General features: G+C 45.7%; 2 long non-coding RNA genes across 3 annotated transcripts; one reads left to right on the forward strand and one right to left on the reverse strand.

Annotated features, from left to right (window-relative positions):
- Window positions 1–4,862: 4,862 nt before the first annotated feature.
- Window positions 4,863–19,397, forward strand: LOC139436279 (uncharacterized). 2 transcript variants are annotated; one of them, XR_011645432.1, is made up of 4 exons: window positions 4,863–4,896; window positions 6,067–6,156; window positions 12,369–12,651; window positions 12,874–19,397. It is a non-coding gene; the product is annotated as an uncharacterized lncRNA (long non-coding RNA). The 2 variants fall into 2 exon arrangements; XR_011645430.1 differs by lacking the exon at window positions 4,863–4,896 and having other exon boundaries at window positions 5,703–6,156.
- LOC139436280 (uncharacterized) lies at window positions 17,733–19,960 on the reverse strand. The gene is made up of 3 exons (XR_011645434.1): window positions 19,847–19,960; window positions 19,399–19,497; window positions 17,733–17,803 (listed from the first exon to the last, which is right to left on the reverse strand). It is a non-coding gene; the product is annotated as an uncharacterized lncRNA (long non-coding RNA).
- Between the last annotated feature and the right edge of the window lie 39 nt (window positions 19,961–19,999).

The raw sequence follows: 19,999 nt of genomic DNA on the forward strand, positions 1-19,999 counted from the left end.
TCCACGGGCAGCCCCTCCCAGAGGAGCGAGGGGTGCCCTGGCAGGGGGGCTGGGAGCCTGGGTCCAGGGCCTTCATCAGAAAAGGTCTCTGGGAGAAGCTGAGACAGGCCACGGTGAGCGGAGCTGTGTCCCGACGCGGCCGCTCTCGGGGGCTGGGAGCAGAGGAACCGCGTTAGGCACAGGAGAACGTGGGCCGAACGTCCCCGGTGGGCGCAGGCGTCGCCTGCCACCGTGCCCTGGAGGACCTTCGCATGCCCCGCGGCCTGCTGCTTGGCAGCTGTCCCCCTCCGTTCTCTCAGAGGGTCGTCCGTTTCACGCAAGCTCCGAGGCACTCTGCTGTTAAACTGGCCATGGACTGTGTCCCCAAGAGCTCTGAGGCGGGGACCAGCAGGTGGAGGAGGGAAGGGCCTGCCAGCGGTGGTAAGACCGCGTCCTGCCCGAGGCAGATCTGTACGCGGAAACCGTCACCTCCGCGGGCGGGTGAAGCTCTTGGAAGTCCTTGAGGCCCGGAGGCTCCAGCACTCCTAAAGCAGCAGCGTCAGGCCCTGGGCCAGCGCTTCCTGACCTGCCTTTTCTGGACAGACCCCAGGGTGGACAGAAGACCGGGGCTTGGTCTAGCTCGCCTGGCCGTCCCCCGACCTGACAGCTGCCAGCAGAAAGCACACGCGGTCGCCAGATCCAGCTCCATGACGGTAAGACATGCTGCCAGAGAGGGCAGGTAGAGCCAAGGTCAGGAGGGGCCCTGTGCTTTAGACCCAAAGAGGAAGACAGGATGGGGGCAGCCTGGTGCAGGGGTCAGTCTGGTACAGGGGAATGCAGCCTGGTATGGGGGGGCAGCCTAATGGGGGGGACAGCCTGGTGTGGGGGTGCAGCCTGGCTGGGGGGGGGCAGCCTAGTAGGGGGGGGTGTGCAGCCTGGCCAGGGGGGTAGCCTAGTGCAGGGGGTGCAGCCTAGTATGAGGGTGCAGCCTGGTGCAGGAGGGGCAGCCTGGCTGGGGGGGCAGCCTGGCTAGAGGGACAGCCTGGTGCAAGGGGGTGCAGCCTGGCTTGGGGGGGGCAACCTGGTGTGGGGGATGCAGCCTGGCCGGGGGGGCAGCCTGGCAGTAGGGGGCAGCCTGGTGCAGGGGTGGGGCAGTCTGGTGCAGGTGAAGCAGCCTGGCAGTGGGGGAGCAGCCTGGTGCAGGGGGGTGCAGCCTGGCCAGGGGGGGGGGGGCAGCCTGGCAATGGGGGGCAGCCTGGCGGGGGGGGGAGCAACCTGGTTGGGGAAGGCAGCCTGGCAGTGGGGGGCAGCCTGGTGCGGAGGGGGGGCAGCCTGGTGCAGGGGGGACAGCCTGGCAGTGGGGGCCAACCTGGTGCAGGGGGTTCCAGCCTGGTGCAGGGGAGCTGCCTGGCTGGGGGGGGGCAGCCTGGTGCAGGGGGTGCAGCACCCCGTGGCTGGCCTTAGCCTCCTTCTGCTCCTTATGTGCCACCACAGGGGCTGCCCGGCTCTGCCCTGCAGAGCTAATGAGGGAACATGAGGAGCAACCCCCAGCTCAGCTGTCCAGACGGGGAGGCCAGGCCGGCCGGGAGCTCATCTCATGGCTGGGGTCTGAGTGTGGGCCCCCTGGCTAGGGCTGTTGCAGTCATGCCCTCCTACATGGTGTGTCTTGCCAGGTACTTTTCTGCATGGAGTCGTGAGTGTTGTTTCTGCAAAGGGCTGTGGGTAACGAGGTGGATTCTCACATCTCAAGTGAGGGAGGTCCAGGCCAGATGGGGTCCCTGGAGGATGCTGTGCAGCTCTGCCTTGCACTGGGTGGACCCGTGTGGAGGCCCTGATGTGCCCATGAAGGTAGCTGCCACCCCCAGACTGGGCCTGGGATCTGTGGCTCCTGGGATCCCCTCAGCAGATTTCACACCCGATGCCTCCGGCCTGCATGTTTGGTCTCCCGTAGGGCATCGGGTGGCCTCAGCCAAGGAGCTGGCCTGGGGTTTGCATCTCTGGGACAACTACCTGCCCAAACCTGCACCCTCTGTGCCACGCCTGCGTAGTGATCATCAGCCATGGTGGGCTCTGCGAACACATCCCCTTCTCCACCTCAAAGTGTCGTGTGTGTACTTGCTCTTTCTTTTTTTAAATGAACAGCTTTAGTGAGGTATAATTGACATACTGTGAAGTGCACATCTTAAGGTATACACCCTGATACCTTTGGGCATTTGTATCATTCCTGCGAAGTTACCCACATACACACAGTCAGAAAGCAACATATCTGTTCCTCACAAAAGTATCCTGTGCCCCTCTGTAATCTCTTCCTCCACTCCCTCCCCAGGCAGCCAATGATGTGGTTTCAGTCAGCACCGATCAGCTTGCATCTTCTAGCTTTATGTAAATGTAATCATATATTGGGGTTGTTTCCAGTTTTTGGCTATTACATATAATGCTGCTGTGAGCATTCATGTACGAGTTTTTGTATGAACATGTGGTTTCATTTATCTTGGCTAAATACTTAGAAGTGGAGTGGCTGTTTCCCATGGGTATATGTTAAACATTATGAGAAACTGCCAGAGAGGTTTCCAAAGTGGTTGTACCATGTTACATCCCCACCAACAGCAAGTGATATTTGCAGTTGTTTCACATTCTCTCCAACACTAGGTATAGCCAGACTTTCTTTTTAATTTCAGTCATTCTAATAGGTGAATTGTGGTATCTCATTGAGGCTTTGCTTCATAGTTCCCTAATAGCTAATGATGTTGAACAGCTTTTCACGTGCATATTTGCCATTCATATATGTTCTTCAGTTAAGTTTCTATTCAAATCTTTTGCTCCATATTTTTGTTTGGTTTTTGTTTATTTTCTCATTGCTCAGTTTTGGGAGCTCTTTATATTGTTTGGATACAAATCCTTTATAAGATAAATGATTTGCAGGTATTTTCTAGTCAACGATTGCCTTTTCATTCTTTTAATGTGATCTTTTGAAAAACAGAAGTTAAACATTTTGTTGATGCCTAATTTATCAATTTGTTCTTTTATGTATTACACTATTGGTATTATATCTAAGTAACTTGAGGGCACAAAGATTTTCTAAGTTTTCTTCTCAATATTTTGTAGTTTTAGATATGACATATTTTGAGTTAATTTTTGTGTATGGCATAACATATGGATCAAAGTTCATTTTTTTCCATATGGATATCCAATTGTTCCTGCCCATTTATTGAAAAGAAATTTGTTCTCCACTGACCTGCATTTACAATATTTTTGAAAAGAATTTTCCATATATATGTTGACCTATTTTCAGACACTTTTTTCTGTCCATTCATCTATTTGTTTGTATGCTAATGTCACACTGTCTTCATTACTGTCACTTTATTTACTGTCACTTCATAATAAGTCTTGAATTGTTGTGCCCCAACTTTGTTCTTCTTTTTCAACATTGTTTTGGCTTATCTAGGTCCTTAGCATTTCCATTTGCATTTTAGAATTGGTTTTTCAACCACTGCAAAAATAGTCTTCTGGAATTTTGATTGGGATTGCATTGACTATAAAGATCAATTGGGGGAGAATTGGCATTTTTAAAAAATTGAGTCTTCTAACCCCTAACACAATATATCTTTCTGTTTGTTTAGATCCTCTTTAGTTTCTCTTAGCAATTTTTTTTTTTCACTGTGTAGGCCTTGCACATTTTTTTTTGCCAGATTTATCCCTAGTATTTCATATTTTTATGCTGTTGTAAATGGATTTTTAAAATTTCATTTTCCAGCTGTTCATTGCTAGTATATAGATTTATTTGATTTTTGTAAATTGTACATATTGTATTACATATACATATGTTTTTTTTACCCCCCCCCCGCGGCTTGCTTGTTGTCTGCTCTCTGTGTCCATTTGCTGTATGCTCTACTGTGTTTTTATTTGTCTCCCTTTTTGTTGTGTCACCTTGCTGAGTCATCGCTCTGTGATACTTGCAGGTTGGCAGCACTTGCAGACTGGGTGGCTCTCCGTGGCATGAGGGCAAGCCTGCCTTCACAAGGAGGCCCTGGGATGTAAACCCAGGGCCTCCCATATGGTAGATGGGAGCCCAACTGATTGAGCCACAGCCCTTCCCTATGCGTATGTTTTTTGCACATTAATCTTTTATCTTGTAAACTCACTGATAAGTTTTAGTAACTTTTTTATAGATTACATTGGATTCTTTACATAGATCATCATAATTTCTGAAAATAAAGAGAGTTTTACTTCCTCATTTCAATCTGGTTGCCTTTTATTTCTTTTTCTTGTTTGATTGTACTGGTCAGAACTTCTAACACAATGCTTTGTAAAGTAGACCTCATACATGTGAAATACATGCTCAACCACTGAGCTACATCTCAAACCAGAGAACATAGTTTGAGTGACTTGAATCTTTTTAAATTTATTGAGACTTGTTTTATGGTGCAGAATGTGTTCCATCTTAGTAAATACTGCATGTACAATTGAAAAGATTGTATATTCTACTGTGGCTGGATGGAGTGTCCTATAAATGTCAATTAGATCAAGCTGGTTGATAGTATTGCTCTATTATATTCTTGCTGATTACCTATTTACTGCTTCACTAATTCTTGAAAAAGTACTAAAATCTCTGACTATAATTGTGATTTGCCTAGTTCTCCTTGCAATTCTATGAGTTTTTGCTTCATGTACTTTGAAACTTTGTTAGTAAGTGCATAACACATTTAGGATTGTTTGGCATTCTTGATTAATTGATCCCTTTATCATTGGAAATGACCTTTATTATCCCTGGTAATAATCTTTGCCTTGACATTAATAGAGTCACTCTAATTGGCTTTTGACTAGTATTAACATGATATATCTGTTTCCATCTTTTCTTTTTTTTTTTTTTTTGGAGGTACCAGAGTTTCAACCCAGGACCTTGTACATGGGAAACAGGTGCTCAACCACTGAGCTACATCATACAAATATTTGTCCTTTTATGTCTGGTCTATTTCACTTAATATGATGTCTTCAAAGCTCATCCATATTGAAGCATGTACCAGCACTGCATTTCTTTTTATGGTTGAAAAAATATTACCATTGTATGGCTATATCACATTTTGCTTATCCATCCATCTGTTGATGGACAATAGGTTTTAGCTATTGTGATTAGTGGTGCTGTGAACATTGGCATGCGAATAACTGTTCTCTTGCCTTCTTTTGGATATATAGCTGGGAGTGGAGTTGCTGGATCATTTGGTAAATCTATGTTTAAGTTTCTGAGGAACAGTTAAGTTTTCCACAGTGACTGGACCATCTTACATTGGCACCAACAATGTACAAGGGCTCCTATTTCTCCTCATCTTTACCAACACTTGTATTTTCATTTTTAAAAATCTTAGTGTGTGAAGTGGTATCTTGTAGTTTTAATTTGCATTTCTCTAATGTTAATAATGTTGAGCACCTTTTCATAAACTTATTGGCCAACTGAGAATCTTCTTTAGAGAAATGTCTACACAAATCTCTGGCCCATTTTTTAATTGGGTTGTTTGTATTTTCGTTCTTGAGTTGTAGAAGTTTTTAATATATTCTGGATAGTAAATCCTTACCAGATCTGTGTTCTCCAAATATTTTCTCCCATTATGTAGGTTGTCTTTTTCACTTTGTTGACAATATCCTTTGATGCACAAAAGTTTTTAATTTTGATGAATTACCTTTTTATTTTTGTTCTTTTGTTTTGTTACTTGTGCTTTTGCTGGAAAATCTAAAAGTCCATTGCCTACTACAAGGTCCTAAACTCCTATAAGAGTTTTAGAGTATTAGCTCTTATGTTTGGGTTGTTGATCCATTTTGAATTAATTTTTGTACATGGTGAGAGGTACGGGTACATGTTCATTATTTTATTTGTGGATTTCCACTGGTCCTAGCACCATTTGTGGTCTTGGTACCCTTGTCAAAAATCACCTGCCCATAAATGTGTGGTTTTGTCTCTGGACTCTCAATTCTATTCCATTGGTCTATATGTATATCCTTATGCCAGTACCAAACTGTTGTAATTAATGTCACTTTGTAGTAAGTTTTGAAATAAGAAAGTATGAGTTCTCTAACTTTGTTATTCTTTTTCAGGATTGTTTTGACTATTTGGGTCCCCTTGCAATTCCATATGAATTTGAGGATCAGCTTTTCCATTTCTGCAAAAAAGGCTGCTGGAATTTGGTAGGTATATACATGTTGACATTTTAACAAAATTAAGCCTTCCAATCCATGAACTTGGAATGTCATTCCACTTATTTATGTCTTCTTTTATTTCTTTCAGCAATGTTTTGTAGTTTTCAGTGTACATGTCTTTCAGGTCCTTGGTTAAATTTATTCCCAGGTATTTTATTCTTTTAGATGTTATTATAAATTGAATTGTTTTCTAGATTTCATTTTCAGATTGTTCATTTCAAGGATATAGAAACTGTACTAACTTCTGTGTGCTTATCTTGTACCCTACAACTTTGTTGAATTTGTTTATTGGTAGTTCTAGTAACTTTCTTGTGTTTTTTGGGGGGATTTTCTACATATAAGATCATGCTGTTCATGAAGAGGGATAATTTGACTTCTTCCTTCCCAATTCAGATGCCTTGTATTTCTTTCTCTTGCCTGGTTGCTCGTGCGAGACCTTTTAGTGCAATGTTGGATAACAGTGGTGGGAACAGGCATTCTTGTTTTGTTTCTGATCTTAGGGGGAAAGGTTTCAGTCTTATATCTTTGAGTATGGTATTTGCTATGGACTTTTCATAAATGTACTTTATCCTGTTGAGAAAGTTCCCTTCCATTGCCAGTTTTCTAAGTGTTCTTATCCTGATCATATGTTGACTTTTTTTCATATGCACTTTCTGCATGATCATGTTATTTTTCCTTCATTTTATAAATGTGGAATATTTTATTGATTGTTTTTCTTATTTTGAACCTCCATTGCATCCCTGGAATATGTCCCACTTGGTCATACATATTATCCTTTTAAAATGCTGTTGGATTCTTTTTTGCCAGTATTTTGTTGGGGGTAATTGCATCCATAGTCATAAGGGATATGGGCCTGTATATATTTTTTCTTGTGCTGTCTTTATCTGGCTTTGTTATTAGGGTAATGCTGGCCTCATAGAATAAGGTAGAAAATGTTCCCTCCTTTTCTATATTTTTGGGAGAGTTTGAGAAGAATTGGTGTTAAATCTTCTTTAAATGTTAGAATTGAGCAGTGAAACCATCCAGTCCTGAACTTTTTGTTGATGGAAGGTTTTTAATTACTGATTCTGACTCTTTACTCATTATAAGCCTGTTGATATTTTCCATTTCTTCTTGTGTAAAGATTAGTCAACTTGAACTCTTTCAGCTTTTGCTTTTTCTGTAAGTGTCTTAATTTCCGTTTAATTTTTGAAGGATAACTTTGCTGGGTATAGAAGTCTTGGTTGAGTTTTCATATAAAGTCTTTAAATATGCAATCCCAACAGTCTTCCTGCCTCCATGGTTTGATGAGCAATTGCTGCTAATCTTATGGATGAAGTGACTCCTCTCTTGCTGCTTTCAAACTCCTCTGCCTTTGGATTTTGACAATTTCACCATAATGTGACTTGGTGTAGATTTCCTAGAGTTTATCCTGCTTATCATTTGTTGAGCTTCCTAGATGTGTATAGTCATGCCTTACATCATATTTGGGAAGTTTTGAGCCATTATTTCTTCAAATACTTTTTCTCCTCCTTTCTTTCTCTCTCATGCCATTGTGAAACTCCAATAATGCAAATGTCGGGATGCTTGATGGTGTCCCTCAGGTTCTGTTCATTTTTCTTCAGATTTTTTCCTTTCTGCTCCTCACATTGTATACTTTCAATTATCTTATCTTCATGCTTTGCTGATCCTTTCTCCTGCCTGTTCCAATCTTCTGTTGAATCTGTCTAATGAGGTTTTTTTTTAAAGATTTATTTTTTATTTCTCTCCCCTTCACTGCTCCCTGCCCCTCAGTTGTCTGTCCTCTGTGTTCATTCACTGTGTGTTCTTCTGTGTCTGCTTGTATTCTTGTCAGTGACACCCAGAATCTGTGTCTCTTTTTGTTGCATCATCTTGCAGCATCAATTCTCTGTGTGTGTGGCACCATTCCTGGGCAGGCTGCACTTTTTTCACACTGGACACACTTACAGGGCACACTCCTTGCACACTGGGCTCCTCTATGTGGGGACATCATTGTGTGGCACGGCACTTCTTGTGTGCATCAGCACTGCACTTGGGCCAGCTCATCACATGGGTCAGGAGGCCCTTGGACCTCCCATGTGGTAGATGGATGCCCTATCCATTAGGCCAAATCCGCTTCCCTCTAATGAGTTTTTTGTATCAATTATTATGCTGTGCAGCTCCAAAATTTTTGTTTGGTCACTTTTCATAATATCTATCTCTTTATTTTGTTCAGCCAATATTTTCCTAATTTCCTTTAGTTCTTTCTATATGGATTCCTTTAGCTCAATAACATAATTAACAGAGATGATTTAAGGTCTTTGACTAACTGATTCAATGTATAAGCTTCCTCAGGGATATTTTCTGGCAATTTCTAATTTTACTGTGAATGGGCCATATTTACATGTTCCTCTGTGTGTTTTGTAATTTTTTGTTGACAACTGGACAGTCTTAGTGAGCATTGTGTTGCTATAACTCTGAGAATCTAATTCTCCCACTCCTCTGGATTGCTAGCTATTGTTGCTGTTTAGGTTAAAATTGTCAATTCATGACTTTTCCAAAATATTTTTGCTTCCAAATGGGGAACGTAAAGAGAAAAGATAAAGAAATAAAGATATGACCTCTTTAAAACTCTTCAGCTTCTTTTGCCTGAGGGGTTTTGAAACAGTGACCACCCTCAGGGTTGCCCCCCAGGGATCTAAAGCAGTGATCAGAGATCAAACCACACACCCCAGGACTTTTGAGGACTTGGTCCTTATAGCCCACCTTGGCCCCTGCAAGCTGCACCAGGAGCCCAGGTTGCAGCCCCCACTGCTGCCTCCCATGTGGTGGGGAATGGAGAGTGGTAGCTACTGCAAGGAGGGTGACGTTTACTGATATTTGCCACAATTTACCAGCCTCCTCCTCCCTCTCTTCACTCGGTGCTGTGCAGAGCTCCACTAGATTCCAGAGTTCCAAAATAATTTACTCTGACTGTTCCTGCCAGTTTTCGTGGTGCTGGGGATGGGGGGAGGGGCGGCTGATTCCTTGAGCATCCTCCTCCTCCTCCTTCTCCTTCCCACAATCCTCTTCCCATCATATTTGAAAGATGTTTTTGTCAGGTATGGAATTATATTTTTTTAAGGGTTTTTTGTTTTGTTTTTGGTAGTTTGAAGAAGTTGCCCCATCACCTCATCGCTTGTGTTGCTGTCAGTTAAGAAATCTGCTGTCATGTTTATTTTTGTTCCTCTGTATATTTCATGTGGTTTTTCTATAGCTGCTCTTAAGATTTTCTTTTATCACTGGTTTTGATCAATTTAATTATGATTTGCCTTGGTATAATTTTCTTCATAATTCTTGTGCTTGAGATACCTTGAGCTTCTTTAATTTGTGTGGGTTGATAGTTTTCATCAAATTTGAAAAATATTCTGCCATGATTTCTTCAAATCCTTTGTTGTTTCCCTGCCTTGGGGACACCAATTAAATGTATGATAGGCTGCCCTATAGTTCACTGATGCTATTTTAACTTTTCTGGATTCTTTATATTTCTGTGTTTCATTTTGGATAGTTTCTGTTGATAGGCCATCAAGTGTACTAATATTTTCTTCTGCCAAAACTAATCTTCTGTTAATCTCAGTGTATTTCTCATTTTTTATGTTGTCGTTTCTAGTTCTGTAAGTTCAGTCTGGGTCTTTTTTATATCTTCAATGACTTCGCTTAACTTTGCAGCATTTGGAATATAGATATAACTGTTTTAACGTCCATCATGATTGATAATTCTAACATCTGTGTCCATTCTGGGTTGGTTTTATTTGGTTACTTATTCTCCTCAGTAAAGTTTATGTTTTCCTGCTTCTTGATATGCCTGACGATCTGTGTTTGCAAGTCAGACTTTATGAATTTTATCTAGGTTATAGGATATTTTTAAATTCCTTCATACCTTCTTGAACTTTGTTCTGGGATGCAATTAACTTACTAGCAAACAACTTAATCCTCCAGGGTCTTGTGTTTATGATTTTGTAGGTGGTCAGGTGCAGTGCTCAGGTTAGGGCTACTTATTCCCAACTCTTGAAGCAAGATCTTTGAGTATTCTACCCAATGTCCCACTAATACGTGTTTTTCCAGTCTGGTGGGTAGAAACAGGCACTATTCCTAGCCTTTCATAAGTGCTGGGAACTGTTATCTAGTTCTTTTGAGTGTTTTTCCCCAGCCTCAGGTCAATAATTTCCTGGATTGTGGAGGGGACTGTGGTCAGTCCTCTCTGTGCAGGTTTCTCTTCTTTGGTACTCTGTTCTGCAAACTCCAGCTGCCTTGGTCTGCCTGGACTCTTGGCTCTGTCTCCTCAACTTAAGGAGTCTGTTGGACTCCTCTTGGGTTTCCTCTCCCTGCACTGAGGACTGGGGACTCTCCAGGCACAAGTCTGGGGAAATTACATGACTTACATCATTTGTTTCCTGTCCTCAAAGATCAATATCCTTTGTTGCCTAATGCTGTGTGTCTTCAAATCTGTTGTTTGGCTAGTACTTTTGGTTGTAAATCTGGTCCCTGTTACTCCTTCTTGGGTGGAAGTGAAGTGGAAGATATTCTTCTCTTAAGTAAAAGAAAAAGAAAAATTTGTTTGCAAAACTTTTGGAAGTATATAAATGAACACAATTTGTGGCGCTGCAAATGTATTGCCCCAGCACCCACCACCCAGCAGGGGCTGGAGTGCTTCCTGCTCTCCATTAGTGCTTGGCTCACTCACTCCATGGAGGCTGGCTGCCGGCCTCCTGTTCTGGCTCGTCCTCCTCGATATGGGCTCTGACGTCATGTGGCCGGGGCAGAGCACAGGGCTTGGCAGCCCAGGGGGGCTGAGCTGGAGTGCACATGCAGGCTCAGCAACCTAGGATGGAGGATGCTGCTGTCTGAGATGGTGGGGTGGGGCCTCCTGAAGGGGGGGCACATTCAAAGAAGGACACCACTTTGGAGGCCAGTGACCATGACTCTGGAAATGGACAAATAAGCAAGTTAGTCTTGCTTCTACTTCAGAAGCACAGTCTAGTTCAAAAATGAGATTGGAAGTGATCTGGAAATGGGCCAGGCCCTCCCCTGTGGCCAGCACCCACCAGACCTGCCACTTGGGCCCACAAGGCCAAGCTCCACACTCTGGGGCCTGACCTTGGGGCCTGTGGGCCCATGGGTGAGTGAGTCTCACACCTTTACCTGCCCCCTTCATCATGGAATCAACAGTCTGGTCACTTATGGCTGCATTGCTGAGCTTGATGCCCATGAACGGTTTGTTGCCTTTCCTCACAGACTCCATTTCTTTCATTCTGAGCTCTAAATAGAAGAATGTATGAAATATTTCAAAACAACTCCTTGAGTGTATTACTGTCAGTGAAAATGCTCCGTAACCCCTACACCATCAGTCCAAACCAGATGATGTGCCAGGATTGACGAGCCCCCTGTTCCCTGGGACACCTGTGGTTCCAGAAGGCGCAGTGCTCTGTTCCACAGAGGGGCGGCTCTCTTTAATGTATACATTCAACACATTCCCCATCAAGATCCTAACAAGGTTATTCTCAGACCTTGGCAAGGTGGCTCTGAATTTCATCCAAAGGTAAATGGAGCCACAGGTAAGTGGATCTGAAGGGACAGATAAGGGAGCAGGATTCCCTCAGAATCAAATTCCAGGAACAGGTCCCCGGCAAACTGGTGTTTGGGAATGGCTGTTGGCCAATGAGCCTGACGTGGAGATGGTGCCAGGGACCCTGCCTCATGGGCCATAGGGGTTAAACGCCCCCACGCTGTGGCTCTGTGCGAGGCTGCTGGGTGACCCTGCCTGTGAGGGGCCAGGCACATTGGGCCCGTGGCACATCTGTGAGAGGCCCGTGTGTCGGCCTGAGGTGCATCTGTCCTGGTGGCCTACATACTGGTATTCATGCATGGTCAGGAAGGCGCTTCCTAACCCTGCAGCCTCCAAGTCGGTGGGATGTAAACATCCAGGTCGTGGACACGTGAGACCCATGGACTCCCCTGAGGGTGAAATGTTGCTGCTACACTCACCCCGCCCCTGGGAGCCTGGACCTCAGGCCAGGAGCCCTGAGGGAGCTCAGCCACCCCTCCCAGGAGGGACTTAGGAGCTGCGGGAACACGTGGCCATGCCCAGGGGGCGGCAGCTCTCTAGCTCTTGGAGGAAGTGATGGAAGGGAGTCTTAGAGCTTCTCCAAGTTCCTGAAAACTACTTTCTGCTTTCCCTGCAGGTCTTGGGCAGGTCCGTCCTGTTCATTTCTGGAAAATAGTTGTTGATGACATATCCTAAGGATCTAATGTACACCTTCTCCGTGGAGACCATCTCAGGCAGGACGTGCCGCAGGTGGCTGCTGGAAGACACAGAGGCTGAGTGGACACACAGCCACACACCAGCTTGTGGCCTGGCTCTGGGCTTCAAAAACACATTTTATTAGAAGTTGCATGTACCTCGTCCAGAGACACAAGTAGACGCGAACAAGCCAGAGGAATAAACATGATTACATACAGAAGGAGGTATGTTTTGCAAATGTGGGATGCACAATATAAAAGAATCTTAAATTAGAATTCCTATTTAGAAATGAATAATTTCAAGAAAGTCCATTGTCATAGTTACTTGATTCCTCCTTTATTGTACAGTGATAAGGAAATATGAAAAATAAGAGGAAGGATGTAATTTAGAAAGAAACATTGCCTGAAATATTTATGTCATTTATGGCAGTATATTGCTCTTTCTAGATAAAGGGTCTCTGTGGAACCTGAAGGAGAGGCTGGAGCTGGAGTCCCCAGGGCTCTCTGAGGAGACAGCTCATGCCCAGGCTCTGCAGTTCAGGAGCAGCTGTATCAGAAGATTTGAACATGGGGGACAGCGAGGCCTCTCTAAGAAGCCTGTTAGAGATTCATGTGAGCACGTGGGATTCTGACCCACGTCTACTGCTCACCCACCCAGGAGGCCTTTCTGGAAAGTCAGCTTTACATGAAGCCACACCTGGCCTGTGATCACAGGTGTTATCGGGGGCTGGTCCCAGGGCCGTCTGTGCCTGAGGCTGGGGGGTGGCGATGGCTGGGTGGGAGATGGGGCTTGCCAGATGCTGTCGGCGAAGGTCAGGAGGGAGCTGCAGGCCAGGCCCTGTGGGCGGGTCCCCCGACACCACCATCCAGTTGTCCCAGCTTCCCCAACCCTCCAGGGTGTGGGCCCCTCAGCAGAGACCCCAGGTCTCACTCCATGTGAATCCCTGTGCTGGCAGAGCCCAGAGGGAGGCAGGAAGTCATCAGTGGCTGAGAGGGTAGCAGGGCGCACAGTCAGGTGCATGGCATGATCACCCCTCCACATGCAGAACAGTGTGCCAGGACAGCATAAACCCACATGGGGCATCCACATTAGTTACACGGTCTGCCGCAAACCAATATGGGGCTTGGGTTGGCAGCTGGTCCTTTGTGAGCTGGCTCGATGCGGGTCCCCAGCCCCTCGTGGTGCACTGGCCAGCCCCTGAACCTGGAGGGCAAGGCCCTGCCCTAGCACAGACCCGAGCTCCTGCTGGGCTGGGGAACAAGTGTGCTATGTCGCTTTACACTGTGGACAGCACCGTTCAGTTGCACTTTCAGAGGAAATCTATCCGGGGCACCAAAAGGAGGCTTGTTAGTGAACTGGAGGCACTGTTTCTTCTAAACAAGAAGCACTGCTTTTCTCCCTTATTTGATAGCATTCTATCAGTATCTTTCTTAAATAATTCAATCCTATTGGCAAAGAGGGGGGCTTGGCATATTTTTTCCTGCCATTGTTTGCTTTTTAAATTGGGAAAAAATTAAAAGCAATTAAGGAGGGAAATATACCTGTGAGGAGAAGTGCTGCTGCTACATCCCAGTTGCAGCAGAACTGGAGAACTTGTCCTTTTTCATGCTTGCACTACAGATTTCACAAACACTCAGTTGCTTCTGAGTAGTGAGCACCTTCCAGATGTTTGGACACCTGGAGCACCAGTGCTCAGAAGTGCTAATGACTGAACCTGCCGACCAGAGGTAAAGAGAGTAGACACTGAAGTCTCAACCAAAAGTAATGAAAAGCCAATTGTCCTTTTTAAATATTCAGAGACAAAATCAAATTTAGAATTTCAAATTCTGGCACTTGGGGTATAGTCTAAGGATGTGGACCAAATAGACCATTTATCATTAGGAAACAATGACTATCTCTCATTAATAAGATGTTGTTCAAGTGACAAGGCACACCCTTTTGAGACAACTATCAGAAGGTTTTGGGGATTTCAGGTGTAATGTTGTTGGTTTAATACAAAGCTCTTAACCAAAACCAATCTCTCCTCTTAACCTTGATGGCTGAGAAGGATGTACCCCCTTTCTGGGACTGACATGCTCAGTGTTTCTGTGGCACCTCCACAGCTGGAACTATGTCTGGTGTTGGTTGTGTCCATGTCCTGTGAATGGGCAGCAAGAGTGACTTATCCCCAGAGGCTAAATCCAACACTAGGGCAAAGGCAATCAACTTCCTAAATGCATCCCCTCACCTTAGCACTCAGCAGGGGAACCTTGATGCTCCTGTGTAGCTTTCGATTGTACTACTCTGGAAACCTTCTAGATAAGCTTAGTAGAAATGCAAGGTGGACACTGTTCATAAGTTAGAAATAAAGATGTGTCATTGCTCTCCATCTCCTCAGTGGATGGGGCACCTCTCATGGATTCTGATAATACCAACTTGTCCATGCCATCACAGGTAGTTGAGAGGAGACAAAAATATGCAGGGCAGTGAGCTCCAGCCAGAAATACACTCTTGATCACCTCAGCCATCTATGATCACTTTGATCATTCACAATCATCTCAGTTGCCCTGAACACCTTAGCTGTCCATGATCACCTCAACCATCCCTGATCACCTCAGCTGTTCATCATCACCTAGATCACCTAATGACCACCTAAGCCATCCCCGAGAACCTCAGAGGTCCACATCACCTCAGCCATCCCCATCATCTCAGCTGTCCACCATCACCTCAGCCATCCCCATCACCCCAGCTGTCCCCATCACCTTAGCTGTGCACCATCACCTCAGCTGTGCACATCACCTCAGCCATCCACCATCACCTCAGCCGTCCCCATCACCTCAGCCATCCACCATCACCTCAGCTGTCCACCATCATTTCAGCCATCCCCATCACCTCAGCTGTCCACCATCACCTCAGCCGTCCAATCACCTCAGCTGTCCCCATCACCTCAGCTGTCCCCATCACCTCAGCCGTGCACCATCACCTCAGCTGTCCACCATCACCTCAGCTGTCCACCATCACCTCAGCCATCCCTATCACCTCAGTTATCCCCATCACCTTAGCCATCTCCATCACCTCAGCTGTCCCCATCACCTCAGCCGTCCCCATCATCTCAGCCGTCCCCATCATCTCAGCCATCCACCATCACCTTAGCCATCCCCATCACCTCAGCTGTGCACCATCACCTCAGCCATCACCATCACCTCAGCTATCCACCATCACCTCAGCTGTCCACCATCACCTCAGCTGTGCACACCACCTCAGCTATTCCCATCACCTTAACCATCCCCATCACCTCGACCATCCACCATCACCTCAGCCATCCCCATCACCTCAACCATCCCCATCACCTCAGCTGTCCACCATCACCTAAGCTGTCAACCATCACCTTAGCTGTGCACATCACCTCAGCCATCCCCATCACCTCAACCATCCCCATCACCTCAGCCATCCCATCCCCATCACCTCAGCTGTCCACCATCACCTTAGCTGTGCACATCACCTCAGTCATCCCCGATTACCTTGGTCATCCCTGATCATGTGGTTGTTCCTATTGTCCTAAGAAGTCTCTGATCATCTCCACTGTTAACAATCACCTCAGATGTCCATGTTCACCTTAGCCATGCCTGATTACCTCAGCTATCCCTGATACTACAGCTACTTCTGACCATGTTGATGGATGGATGTTCTAACTGCCTTATTCTTGTTTGTTCCTTCTCTTTACCATTGCTAAAATTCAGAGGGACAAAATCAGATGTAAATCAAATGATGATGAGATACAACCCCCATATGGTGTCAGGTGCTGAAACTTGTGGTTAAGAACATCTTGCTAGAGCAGCGACGTATGAAAACCAGCTTCAACCGGTTCATTGGACCTGCACAGAAGAAACCCCTAGTTGTCCTTATCTGAACTTGCTTAATTACCATAGTAAAATCCCCACCCTGGGCAGAGCTTATCCACCTTTTTCCTGATCATGCAGTGTATGTGCAAGCAAGATTTCTCAACCATACTAATCATACAATTATATAAGCAGCTATGTGTGTTCATCTATATGCACAAAAGTTAGGACATAATCAAAGCAGATGCTAAATAGAAACTTAGGCATTTCAGCAAGAGTGAAACTGCAGCTCAGGGAGTTGAGTCTGAGTCACTTTAGACTGACCTTGGCTCCTTGACTCTGTAGACACAATAAATGTAAGTTCTGCCTAACTCTCTTGTTGAAATTTTCTTCTTGCCATCTCTGTTTATCTGTAAAGGCTCTGCTTTGGGGCTTAAGAGTAAGGTAGGCCTCAATTACCTCTGTGGTCCATGATCACCTAAGCTGCCCCAGACAACCTCAACCTTCCAAGATCACCTCAACCTTCCCTAATCACCTCAGCCACCCCTACCACCCAATCACATCAGCTGTTCATGATCACCTCAGCCATCCCTGATCATCTGGTTGTCCCCAAACACTTCAGCCAACCCTGGTCATCTGGCTCTCCTTGATCATCTCAGCTATCCTCTATCACCTCAGCCATCCATGACCAATATAGCCATCCAAGATCACCTCAGCCATCCCTGATCTTAAGCTATCACAGATCACATGGCCTCGATTACCTCCACTGTCCATGATCACTTTAGCTGTCCCTGATCATCTCAGCCATCCATCAAGTCTCTGGAAAGCGAAGGTAGCTTTGAGACTGGCCCTGGTCACCGTGCCACCCAAGGAGCCACCAGGCGTGTGCTGCTGGTGACAGCCCAGTTGAAGGGGGTGGCACTCTTAGTTCACTTGTGCCGGAAGGAAGGGGCCCCAGGAGGGAGCCCACAGCGAAGCCAAAAGTTGGACAGTGACTGGGGTGGGGAGGGGGGCAGACTGCAGCTTCCCAGGATGGAGCCACTTGGGTGTCAGGCGGCAAGGAACCACGTGATGACCACCGACTTGTGAGTTCCCATTATGGTGAGTTTTAACTTTTCTCCCACGTGAGCGCTCTAGGCATTTGCCTATTTTTCTTTGGACTATGTGAGTAGAGATAAGCTCTGCTTCCGAGTGGGAGTACTTTTGCTGGGAGGAACAGGGGCTGGACTCCCAGGGAGAACACTGCTCTCCCAAACACAGTGCGCTCACCAGAAGTCCTCCCTGGCACCAGCTCCTCTCTCCTGAGCACTGCCAGGTCGGCGCCCCCCTCCCCACCGAGGCTGACAAGTAGCGCATCTTCCAGCATAAGCGCCATCTGCTCCAGTGTTTGCTGATTAACTAGGGGACTTCCTGCTTGGAGGGAGAGAAAGGTGCACATGCCCTGCTGCTCCAAGGAGAAGCCCTTCCTCTGGTCCGCAAGCAGCAGCCTGGCAGTGTGTTGCCCCCACATTCAAGACCTCCAGTTTCAGCTGGAAGGTGGGAAGTTCCAGATGCTCTCCTGAAAGGGAAGGTGAGTCAGGTGAAGTTCAAAGGCAGGAAAGATAAGAATCCTTAAGACTTGGCAGCAGGAGGAGAACTTATGTTTAGACCAGGACACTGGGGTCTTACCTACAGAGCCCTGGTGTGACAGTTTAAAGCTTTTCATGGACCCCAGAAAAGATCATGTTCTTAAATCAACTTTATTGAGGTGTAATTTATATGCAGTAAAATGCACCATTTTAGATCGACAGATGTGCACACCATGTATACCCTGCCACAGTCAACAGTCAGACCATTTCCATCACCCCCGAGAGTTTTGTGTGCCCCTTTGCAAGGGGTCCCACCCTGGCCTCAGGCAACCACTGGTTTGCTTTCTGCATCTATAGATGAGTGTTTTGCCCATTGCAGAACATTGTAGTAATGGAACATCAGCATGTATTCTTTTGCACCTGTTTTTCATTGTGCATATTTTTTTGAGATCCATCCATGTTGCTTCATATAAAAGTAGTTTGTTCCTTTTTTAAAATTTGTTTTTTTAAAATTTTTGTTATTTTTTAGTTTTTGTTCCTTTTTATTCTATAGTAGAAATATACTACAAATTGTTTACCCACGTACTTGCTGATGGACATTTGTGTCTCCCTCCAACTTGAAAAAATCATGTTCTCAGAGCTGGTCCATTCCTGTGGGTGTGGGACCCTTTGACTGGATGGGAATCAGCTGGGGCTTTGATTGGATCACTTCAGTGAAGGTGACCCAGGGTGGGTCTTGGGCCTCTTGCTGGAGTCCTTTACAAACAGAGGACTGAAAGCAGAGACACACAGAGAACAGAGACAGAGAAACCCAAGAGGCTGGAGGAGACGAGGCCTGGGAGGAGAGGGGAGAGGTGAGCCATGTGCCTGCATGTCCACAGCTGAGGGTGGGGAAGAGTGAGCCTGGAGCAGGAGGTGGAGCCAGACCTGCACAGCCACCATTGTGTCTCGCCTCATGGCAGGAGCCCAGGATCACAGGAAGCCAACCTCTGTTGAGACAGCATCTCTGATGGTGCCTTGACTTGGACACTTTCACAGCCTCAGAACTGTAAGCTTTTTTTTTTTTGGAAGTAGGGGATTGAACCTGGGACCTCATACATGGGAAACAGGTGCTCAACAACTGCTTCCCAAACTGTAAGCTTTTAACCTAATACATTCCCATTATAAGAGCTAACCCATTTCTGGTACATTCCTTCCAATGACTTTGAGCATACCAAGACACCCAGACATCCCTGGGAAGCCTTCTGGCCACGTGGCCCCATCTTGAGGCTGCTGTGATCCTCACAGGCAATCTCTTTCTGTGTCTTGCTTGAATTACTCATTTCCAATACTCATGCCTTATTGGCATATCATTAGTGTAGTGGTATTTTTTTTTCCTTCTGGGTGGGGTGGAATTTTTTTTTCATGACAAATAGGAAGAAGTAGTCTTGCAGTCTTTTGTTAATCAGAAGGATTCTAGAAATCAAAAAGGGTTTGAAAATCTCTGCTACAGATGATGGTGAAACCCAAAACTTATTTTCAAGTTTTACTAAATCTTTATGTCTCCACCTACCTGTCAAATAAAATACAATGAATGTGAACTTACCTGTGCTGTATTCAGGGTTTTGTGTGTGTCTAGGGAGAAGACTGAATTTTGTAGGAAAACAATGGCCTCTTTGCAGTTCATGGTGAAGGGTTCTAGTTTCTGTCACAATGTTAGAAGAAGGAGACAGCAACAGGTAAATTCTGTTAGAAGGTGAAATAATTGGTTTTGAGTTCCTAGATTTAAACTAACCTCATGGTTATAAAAATCTGCTATGGTGTTGCTAAGTATGAGATTTGGGGCATCAGATGGGAGCATTTCATGAGCACATCATTACCTTCCCCAGCCCAGGGCTCAAGCTGACCACATCATGATTACCTACTTGAATGGTGACTAGGGCAGACATGAAATTCTGGGTGATGATGCCCTTTCCAAATTTGGAGAACACATCTGCATAAGGAAAATCCCATGAGACCATGGCAAGTGGAGGCAGCTGTGAGCTGTACCTTACCTTATGGAAATGGATCCAGTCACTGTGGCTGTAGGGAAGAGAGCCTTTGTGTCCTGCCGTCAGCTGGAAGCTGTCAACAAGCTTGTGCAGGGCCTTCAGGGAACTCACCACCTCACACTGCCAAAGAAAGCATTCATGCATTTTGGCTACAGA

This window comes from Dasypus novemcinctus, chromosome 2 (genome assembly GCF_030445035.2).
Source record: "Dasypus novemcinctus isolate mDasNov1 chromosome 2, mDasNov1.1.hap2, whole genome shotgun sequence".
Taxonomy (NCBI): Eukaryota; Metazoa; Chordata; class Mammalia; order Cingulata; family Dasypodidae; genus Dasypus; species Dasypus novemcinctus.